Source organism: Tenrec ecaudatus, chromosome 11, assembly GCF_050624435.1.
Source record: "Tenrec ecaudatus isolate mTenEca1 chromosome 11, mTenEca1.hap1, whole genome shotgun sequence".
NCBI classification, from domain to species: Eukaryota; Metazoa; Chordata; class Mammalia; order Afrosoricida; family Tenrecidae; genus Tenrec; species Tenrec ecaudatus.
This window is the reverse complement of record NC_134540.1, coordinates 97232173-97241129: the sequence shown is the minus strand read 5'-3', so window position 1 is coordinate 97241129 and position 8957 is coordinate 97232173. Positions and strand designations below refer to the sequence as shown.

General features: G+C 39.2%; 1 non-coding gene across 1 annotated transcript; it reads left to right on the top strand.

Moving 5' to 3' along the window:
• The first annotated feature begins 7987 nt into the window (after positions 1-7987).
• On the top strand, positions 7988-8122 carry LOC142461976 (U8 small nucleolar RNA). The gene has a single exon (XR_012787132.1). It is a non-coding gene; the product is annotated as a U8 small nucleolar RNA (small nucleolar RNA).
• Positions 8123-8957: the final 835 nt, after the last annotated feature.

Below are 8957 nucleotides of genomic sequence, written 5' to 3'. Positions count from 1 at the left end.
TAGCTCTGATGCAACAAGCCAGTAAAAAGCCTCCGCCCCAGCCCTGCAAGGTGTTGAGCTAAAAGCACACACACCGAATATCATCGATTCCCACGGAGCATGTTATTCGCCACTTCATGGAGACTGGCAACCACTTGCATTTGATGTTTCTGCTGTAAAATCCTGTTGCTCATTTTCCCTAAAAAAAGTTTCTGCAATCCTATAGTGCAATTCTATAATTAATAGTGAGGTGGATAAAAAGTACAACCTCCTCATCCTCTTATAGAACAGGTGGTTAATTAACATTACTTTTAATTCATGGCTAGCATCCTTGTCTACAAGATGAACAAAAGCTCGTTTGAAAATGGTGACATGTTCATTGGGTTGCTATTAAGGAAAACTAATCATTAACATGTCTTGGTCAAATGGACTGGCTAGACTTCTCTCCCACTCCCACCCCTATGTTGTATATTTGGCATCCAAATAGAAGACTCGATCCCCACCCACGTTTCCAGTGGCCTGTGAACAGGAGACCATTGACATTCCACTGGCTGTGCTGCCTCGCCAGCCTTGTTTGGTTCTCCAGAAGTGAGTCATGCCAAAGCACTTTGCGGAGTGTTGCTCTCTGTAGAAGCATCATTAGTCCAGTGTGGGATTACCGCCTGGCAGTCAAGTGCTTCCTGCCATCAGGACCCAGACAGGCAACTAACCACTGAATTCAGCATTCTCAGAGTATGACTGAGACCACGTCCCAATGAAGCATCCAACAAATGGAGTTGAGCAGGGAGGCTGATATGATGAAAAATAAAAATGAGAGGAAGAAAGATTGAGAATAACATGTTGATTACAATCTGCTGTTATTTTCATATATTTTTTTTAGAAATAAAGCTGCCGTCCAACTGACTCATGCAACACCACTTGTATTATAGTAAAGTGCCTTCCAGAGAGAATTCAGGGCTGTTCGGAAAGTTCAGAGCTAGGCCTTTCTTCCAAAGTGCTGCTGCGTAGACTGGAACTTCCAACTACTGGGATAGCAGCCAAGCATGCTAATTATTTACAATACCCAGGGATTTCTATTTTGACTTAAATTTATGTCAAAAATACATCACATAAGAAATTAAACTCTATTAACAGAAATTAGGTATCAATTGGCCAATAAAAGAGAAATTCTATTGGCAATATTATTTGTTGAGTATTATACATTAGTCCCTAAATGCTGATTTCAATCATCTATGTGGGGTCTTCAGAAAGTTTATGGAAAAATGTAGTTCAAAGGTCATGAAAAGTTTCCCCTTTGGAAGCCCCCTTGCGTTCACTTCCTGACCACAAGCTCTGTGTCAGGCTCCACTCCAGAGATGAATAAACGCAGCTTCGCTGTTATCTATTTACCAATCCACTAAGAAACACACACAAAAAAGCAAACATTAAATCAGGGATTTAATGTGTTTTAAAGAAATGATAAAGAAGCATAAATGGTCATGACAAATAGAGCCATAAACATGAACAAAAAATTAAACCCACTGCTTTCTGTTCGATTCAAATATATATTGACCCTACAAAGCCAAGTACAGATATCAACTAAAGTTTCCAAGGTTATGAGCCCTTATGGAGGCAGACTGCCATGCGTTTCTCCCTCTCTTGGAGTGGCTGCCAGGCTTGAACTCCCTATAGGAGCCCTGATGTTGTAGTCAGTTACACTTTGGCTGTGATCTCATCAGTTCAAATCCCCCAGCTCCTCTGAGGCAGAAAGATGTAAAGAAATATCTTCTCTCTCATATAGATTTATAGCCTTGGAAATGCCCAGGGGCAGTTCTACTCTGTCCTGTATGGTCACTCTGAGTCGGAATGGACTTGATGCCCGTGAGGGATCTTTCGGTTTGCAGCTGAGCACTGTTATTAGTGATGTCTCAGGGATCCTGAGGGAAGCAACCCTCGTCAAGATTACAGCATTAGGTATGCCCTCTCTTATGAGAAGATTTTTGAGTGAAGGTCTGTGTGAAATATAGATATTATTTAGAAAGTGTTTTTCTTCCAGAAGGAATAGTAGGTACAAAGGCCATAATAAAAAATATCTTGTTTATAAGAGGCAATAGAGACACAATTCTGATTTATGGGCAGATGTAACTGTAGGACCAACAGAAAATTATATAGACTATAATGAAGACAGACTCAAAAGTTATTTTATTAAATTTGAGATATAATAGCAGTATTCAAAATGAGTAAAGTGACAGCAACCTGAGACATAGAGTTTAAATAAACAATAATGAATCATTTAAAAAAGTGACCTGAAATATCATTTATTTATATTGGAGAAAATTAGTAAAGAATGTCCCAAACAATTCCTCCATAGAGTTTATTCAGTTTTCACAATAACTTTGTAAGGTTAGTATTGATTATTCTGTTATCCTCGTTTAAGAGATAATGAAAATAAAACTGGTAAAATAATCATACCAAGCCTAAACGTATGTATTGTATCAGAGTCATCTAAAATTCTTTACTATTTCTCTTATTGAAAAGTAGAGTGTAATTTCCTTCTTGTTGAACCTGAGCTGCCCTTAGTGACTTGTTTGCCCAATAAAATCTGCCAAGATTAACTTTTCCAGACTTGTAGGTCTAGTCCAGGCTTCTGCATCTACTTCCTGGGAACATCTTTGCTCAGAGTCCTGAGCTTGCAAGCGATGAAAAGCCATTTCTCCGAGTCTGCCGTGCTAGTGAGGCCAGACCGAGGTTTACAGCTAGTAGCCCCGAGTAAGCTCAACTGTGTGGCCATGCCCACCAAGGTGTAGGCATGTGAGGGACATCCCATTGGAACGCTCACTCTGCATGAACTCCGTGGTTGCCACATGTAACAGAAGAGTCAGTCATATGTTTTCTGGCCAAAAACATTAAGAGATATAATAATTCTTTGTAGTTTCAAACCACTATATTTGGGGATAACTTGTTAAACAACAGTGGTTTTATGTTTCTTTGTGTCATTGACTAGGTCTGACTGAAAGCGATCATATAAGATAGAGTACAACTACCCCACAGAACCTTCATGGGTATCAATCTCTCTCTACATATTTTCTCTGACAAAGCATTTTGCACACATTTGAACATCCACGCCTCTGGTTAGTAGTCAGCATTGAGCACTGCACATCAAGGCTCCTTGAACATCAACACACAACTCACTTGTCAGTGGCTAAATGGATTCAAACTCTACTTGCTGAATTCTAGCTGTCCGAACTCTAGCTACCTAGCTTTTCTTGTTCACTTAGAGCGCACCAAATTAAAGATAAAATGGTAAACCTGTAACACTGTATTTTAAAAGGCTCCCATAATCACTTTATATGTTAATCTTACATCAATTAAAAAAATCCTAGCAGAAAGAAATCATGAAATAAGAATCTCTAACAAAGACTATGCTATTTTTATGTGACCATAAAAGTTGAAGTACTTAGCTAGCAAATGGTCATAAGAGGCCAAATCATTGGCAAGTGTTTTTACATCAGTAATTGTGGGAGATAGATATTCCAGCTGCAGGGAATGATTAAAGAAAAGTTTCCCAGTAATATGGTCGATCATTATTTGAATTTTTGTAACTTGCTTCGAAATTCTTAAACATTGTTTATTTCAAGTTGTTGTTGTCTACCCTGTGTCAATTGTGAGACATATAGAAACCTAATACAACAGAGTGGAGCCACCCTTAGTGCTTCCTAACTATGCTCTTCGACATGCAACACTGAACGAACTCACTCATTTATGCTGAGAACTATGGAAGAAATCTATATGGCCAACCAAATGGAAGGCATATTTGTGCACAGACCAATAGCATTTGATTGGTCACTCAATAGAAAGCAGAAGTTGTCAAGCATTATTATAAATATCATATGCAAGCAAAACTATGCTAAAATAAATCAAAAATGGTTAGAGCAGCATAGCAACAGGAAATTTTTCAAAATTTAAAATAAATCCATAAGAAATGTGAAACTTGGAATATCAGTACTGATGTTTTATGGATATATGCTAAAAGCAGAGTTTACTGGAAAAATGTTTATCTGTGTTTTATTGACTGGGAGGGTATGAACTCTGTGGATCACAGCAGCATAGGAATAATATTGCAAAGAGTAGAAATTAAAAACACTCAATTTTGCTCATGTGGAATCCATGCATAGACCAAGAAACACCTGTTGCAATAGAAGCTAGGACCCCACATAATTTAAATCAGGAAATATCTGGTTTAGGTTTGTATCCTTTCAAAATATTTACTCAATCTGAATACTGAGTGAAAAGTATAGTCTAACAGAAGTTAGAATAAATGAAGAATAACGGGGCATAAGGATTAGAAGAAGACACACTAATAACTTGCTATATGTTGATGACACAACTTTGTTCAATATTAAAAGGATTTGAAACTCTTACTAATAAAATCAAAGATTATAATCTTCAATACGGATTATATGTTAAAGAACAACATATTCTCACCTAGACGACTAAGCAATATCAAGATAAAGAGAGGAAGGATTGAACATTTCAAAGACTTCATTTTCTACATATGTACAATCAATGCCATAGACACAACAGTCAATCTATCAAATGACCTATTGCTTTGGGGAAACTCTGCTGCAAAACACATCTTTATAAGAATTAAAAAAGCAAAATTTGGCATTTTGAAGTCTAATCCAAACTATACTATTTTAGTCACCTCTTATTTATATGACTGTTGGACTAGGAATAAAGAACATTAAAGACTGAAGAAGAATTGATTCATTAGAATTATGCCATTGACAAAGAATATTAAATTTACCACAGACCGTCAGAAAAATGAACACATCTGTCTTGGAACAAATACAGCCAGAAGGCCCTTAGAAAGGAGGATGTCGATATGTATTGTCCTGTGTTTGGACAGAGCGTCAGGGAAACTAGCCCAGGAGAAGGGCATCACGTACTAGAAAGGCCATGAAAGAGAGAAAGCTCCTCAGTAAGATGGACTCACACAGGGGCTGCAACACTATGCTCAACATTAGCAAGACTTGTGAGGCGAGTTCAGGACCAGGTAGTGTTTGCTCTGCTGAACATAGGGTTGAGAAAGGACACAGAATAAGAACAATCATCTTTCAGGAAGGCGTCCACCAGCTCTTTCCTCCTCGGCACCACTGGTGAATGGGCAGTTGAGCACTTAACCATTATGCTAGCACCCACACCTCATGCCTCCACCTACTTATCTCAAATTTAACATTTAAATCAATTTCTAAAATATTCTCAGATAACATTTCTGATCATTGGGGTCTCTTGGGGGGCAACGGGTGGTCTGGAGCACCTTCCATGGGCCACCTAAATGGTACTGAAAACGTCCACAGTGACAGCAGCGCACAATGAAAGGTGGCCAATCAGCTGTGGTGCACCTCTGTTGGTTGCTGGTAACTTGGGCTGTTAAAGAAGTGAGGGGGGTGACCATAGAATGAAGGAAAGGATTAGGTAGGCAGAACAAGGATGCATGAAAGCCCAATGAGCCATGTGAGGAGGTCAATTAGGGGAGGCAGGAAGAATTAGAGTGGGAAGGGGACCACACAGGTTTTGGGTACAGTGACAAATAGTAGATAATTAGAGTCCTAGTCCGGAGAAGTGTCAGAGAAGTGGCCTCTGACCACCACCACCACCAACGGAGTCTGCCAGGTCCACATAAAGAGGACAATATAAAAAAGGGGGAAGATTAATTAAATGAATATCTTGGACTTCAAAAAATCTAAATACAATATTCCAGAGGTAAAAGAATTAACTACAGAACATTTTAACTCTACTGGATTACAGTATCAACTTACTTAGCAAGGTATTTATTTAAGAGCAAATAGATGAGGTTTATGTAACTCAAATTTACTTAAAAAGTCAAATAGTGAAATCAGTGTTTTAGCATTTGAAATATTAGGCTTATTTGTTTTTGTTAGGTTTGCAATTGGTTTGACTTCAAAGTGAGATCGTCCCCAGTGGATATTCACAATTTCAGAGACAGAAGAACATGGTGAGATTGCAAAGGTTAGCAAAAGACAGGTTTCCCACATTTATGAAATACAAAGAAAGTAAAGAATTATTAAATAAGGGTATCAGGTAGAATATTTGAAAAGGTAGCTCTCAATCTTTTAATTTTTTTTAATCTTTTTTATTGGGGGGTGGTTCATACAACCCTTATCACAATCCATACATACATCCATTGTGTCAAGCACATTTGTACATTTGTTGCCATCATCATTCTCAAACATTTGCTTTCTACTTGAGCCCTCGGTATCAGCTCCTCATTTCCCCCTCTCCGCGCACCCCCTTCACGAACCATTGATAATTTATAAATTATTATTATTATGTCATATCTTACACTGTCCAACATCTCCCTTCACCCACTTTTCTGCTGTTTGTCCTCAAGGGAGGGTGTTATATGTAGATCTGAAGTAGTTAGTTTATTTTGCCAACCTGACCGATAAACACAAGTGGGATTAATGAAAGGGCAGAGGGATAAATAACTCGGTGAGCCTCACCTTTCTAGTTCTCGGGCCTCTTGCTTTGTGATGGTCGGACCAGGGTGCAGCTGCCTTAGCCAGTTCCCTGCTTCAGCTGGCAAGGCTCACTTCCTGCAAGACGTGCCTGAGGAGAAGCTGAAGTAACCCTGGGTGCTGGAGCAGACATAGGAAAACTCCTGCCAGCACTGCGATGCTTACACATTCACTGACTTGGCTTTCCTCCTGCAGTGGGCATCATAGTGTGTGTTTTGTGAGATGGAGGAGGACTTTGTGGATTGGTATTGGACATATTGGTTAATGGGTTAATGTTGGAATTGTGGGCTTGGGGAGCACTGGGTTGGGATGTTTTATTGATGTGCACTTAGCCTTTATATAAAAAAACCCTCTCTCTTATACATGAATTTCTGTGGATTTGTTTCTCTAAAGTACCCAGACTAAAAGAAGATCCTTATAATTGGTTCCCCCTTTCTTCTCCACCTTCCCCCCACCTTCCCGGTAGTGCCACTCTCACCACTGGTCCTAAGGGGTTCAACTGTCCTGGTGTCTATGTGTTTCCACTTCCTATCTGCATCAGTGTACATCCTCTGCTCTAGCCTGATTTGTAAAATAGAATTGGGACCATGATAGTATGGGGAGGAAACATTTAAGAACTAGATGGAAGCTATGTTTCATTGTTGCTACACAGCACCCTGACTGGCTGGTCTCCTCCTTGTGACCCTTCTGTAAGGAGATTTCCAGTTGTTTTCAGATGGGCTTTGGGTCCCCACACCACCCTCCCCCTAATTCACAATGATATGAGTTTTTATTCTTTGATGCCTGAGAGTCATACCCTTAGCAAGGTTTAGTAGACCAATCAAACCATACCAAAGTGCTAGCAGTTTTTTGCGTAAAATAGTGGGTAGAATTCATATCATAAAAATGCATAAGCTCATTGTGATTGACTCCCCGCTTTCTCTCCCAACCATCCCTATCCCCTCCTGGTATTGCTATTCTCATTATTGGTCCTGAGAGGTTTATCTGTCCTGGATTCCCTGGATTTCCAGCTCTCATCTGTACCAGTGTACATGTTCTGGTCTAGCCCAATTTGTAAGGTGCAATGATAATGGGGAGAGGAAGCATTTAAAGAACTAAATAAAAGTTATATGACACCCCGACTGGCTCTTCACTTCCCTGTTGCCCTTCTGTAAGGGATGTTCAATGTCTACAGAAGAACTTTGGGTCTCCACTCCAGATTCCCCCTCATTCCCATTGATATGATTCAGTATAAGACATGAAAACATAATAATAATTTATAAATCATCAAGGGTTCATGAGGGAGGGCCTGGAAGGGAGGAGATAATGAGGAGCTGATATCAAGGGCTCCAGTAGAAAGAAAATATTATGAAAATGATGATGGAAACATATACAAAAGAGCTCGACACAATGGATGGATGGATGAATGGATGGATGGATTGATTGTGATAAGAGCTGAAAGTCCCCAATAAAATGATTAAAAATAGTGATAATAAAAGATGTACTAATTGTCAGTAAGGTTAATCCTTACCTGTTCCTCCTTTTGGAGAACAGAGATAAAATGATGATCAGAGCTCTCATGATACGTGATTATCGCCTCCTTGTGAGCAGGACTCGCAACATCCTGTTTGCTCCTGTCTGATTTAAAAAAAAAAAAAGATGTACTACAAAAAAAAATACATAAGCTCTGAATCATTCTCAAACAGGCTTTAATTTTAGGTATTTTTAGTATAACATCTAGAGATTTGTGGTAATGCATTTTCCTCTTTGGCTGCCCTGACCTCTGAGACTGTGCTTATGGCCTGCAGGTATCTTGTAAATATTATGCTAATTTCATCCGTGGCCCCTCTATGGGCTATGACTTTGAGAAGCTCCTTCACCTAGCTCTTTACATCTAGTGCCAGGCTGGGAACTACCTTGCCTGCAGATGCACAGTTCTGTCCTCTGAGCTCAGACAGTGCCCACTGCCCATTCAATGTCTTGTGTTTCTGGCTTTTCATTGTTTCATTTTCTTCGCTTTCCAAATATCTGTCTTTCAGCAATGGCAACCCCATGACATGCTGTGCAATTTTTAAAAACATCAACTAGGAATTTATAAAGAGAAATAGGAATATTTGGTGGATAAATAATTTTTTGGCCAAGTCCCTTGTTAAATAGTTTCACAAATATGGGGTATGAAAGTTGTTTAAATTTTTTCTTATTTGCACTAGTTTCTGCAGGGAACCCAATGTTTTAATGACTTTTGACTTTTATATTTCGCATAAGGAAATTGTAGCTTTCTGAAAACAGAATTCTTTGTTTGCATTTTCAAGCAGTCAGTTTACTCAGATCTATTCTATCAAAATGGCATGCACAAATGTGGCTAATACTGCTGATGTTCACATGGTTGCTCCTTACCTTGTCCTTGTGCACCCTCACTGAAGTCCAACTGGCCCATAAATGTGGACTAAACACTGTGATCATAATGTATTTTTTACA